The sequence below is a fragment of the Mustela nigripes genome, chromosome 3, assembly GCF_022355385.1.
Source record: "Mustela nigripes isolate SB6536 chromosome 3, MUSNIG.SB6536, whole genome shotgun sequence".
In the NCBI taxonomy this organism is placed as follows: Eukaryota; Metazoa; Chordata; class Mammalia; order Carnivora; family Mustelidae; genus Mustela; species Mustela nigripes.
The window spans coordinates 140887662-140889337 of NC_081559.1; the positions used below are offsets into that span (position 1 = coordinate 140887662).

Genomic DNA, 1676 nt, shown 5'->3' on the forward strand with positions numbered 1-1676 from the left:
TTTTTTTCCTTGTTGAGACTGGCCAGAAAACTTTCCACTGTTTAGTTTCGGTTCTGCTTTTGACTGTTTTACTTTTTTGTCTCCTCGATTAAGCCTTTTTCAATTTTATTTAAAAAGTCTATTTTTTATAAGTTGCTCCCAATTTTTTCCCCTCTTTCATTAATTTTCCCTTTAAAAATTCTTTTAATTCTTTGTTTCTCAAGGGAAACTTAAATAACATAAAATCAAGTCATGAGACTTAAAACCAATTTACAAAGGTTAACATGATTTCCCCTTTCGTAATGTACACATATATCAAATCACCAAGTTGTACGCTTTAAAATCTTAAAATTTTCTCAACAGTACTTCAGTAAATAATAACAGTCCTCACTTCGGCAGCACATTTACCAAAACTGGACTGATATAGAGAAGACTAGAATGGGCTCTGCACAAGGATGACAGGCAAATTCGTGATGCATTCAGTATTTTTCTTTAATAATAACATCAATACACAAATAAATAATAACCATGAGAATAAGATGAAATGAAAGCATTAAAAAGTAAACATGATTCTAAAACATTAATAAAAATACCGGGGTGCCTGGGTGGCTCAGTCAGTTAAGGGTCTGCCTTCAGCTCCTGGGATCAAGCCCTGGGCTCTCTGCTCCCAGGGGAGCCTGCTTCTCCCTCCCCCACTCCCCCTGCTTGCGAGCACACACTCTCTCTCTCTCTCTCTCTCTCTCATTCTGTCAAATAAATAAATAAACTTAAAAAAAAAAAAAAGAAAAGAAAGAAAGAAAGAAAGAAAAGAAAATACCTCATGCCAAGAGTAAACTGTTTTGAGGTGCCTGGGTGGCTCAGTCATTAAGAATCTACCTTCAGCTCAGGTAATGATCCCAGAGTCCTGTGATCAAGCCCCTCATTGGGCTCCCTGCTTGGGAAGCCTGCTTCTCCCTCTCCCACTCCCTCTGCTGTGTTCCCTCTCTAGCTGTGTCTCTCTCTGTCAAATAAATAAAGAAAATCTTAAAAAAAAAAAAAAGTAAACTTTAAAAAAAAAATTCTCTTAGTAGGAAGTGGGCTTATCCACTGAATTATACTAGCAAGTAGGTCTGCAGGGAGCCGTAAGTGGACAGCCTTCTACTGTATAATTTAAAGATAAACAAAAATAATCCTTCCAAAAATATCTCCTCTGCTACCTAAACTTGGCGTCGCATTCCATTCCTGTGCAAATTAATTTCCACATCTAAGGCTCTCAGTTAAAGTTACTGAAGACCCATCAAGGTTGCTCTTCTCAACAATGGTCCTCAAACTTCAGCATTCCATAACAATGACTGAGAAAGCTGAGGCAAAGGGCAGATTGAGAGGCTTTAATATGGGGCCTAAGAACCTCACATTTAAATAACTATTTCAGTTGATTAAGGTGATAATCATATTAGAACCACTTTCTGAAAAATACTGCTCTGGAAGATGAAAAGTTACTCATTCATTTACCTGAAAATCAACCCTGGGCTCCTTCCCCTTTGGCCCTATAAGACAAAGGATAGGAAAATCTCTGAGATAGAAGGCATTATCGTGACGGCAGTTTTGAAGGTGCCAGACCAAAAAAGGATACAAGTTATTTCAGTTTTGGGCAGCATTGTCCAATAGAATTTCCTGCAATGATGGAAAATGTTTTATATGCATGTGTTCCAATACAG

At 37.6% G+C, this 1676-nt stretch overlaps 1 non-coding gene across 1 annotated transcript; it reads left to right on the forward strand.

The window, feature by feature from the left end:
• The first annotated feature begins 362 nt into the window (after positions 1 to 362).
• LOC132014741 (U6 spliceosomal RNA) lies at positions 363 to 469 on the forward strand. The gene has a single exon (XR_009403391.1). It is a non-coding gene; the product is annotated as a U6 spliceosomal RNA (small nuclear RNA).
• The last annotated feature ends 1207 nt before the right edge of the window (positions 470 to 1676 follow it).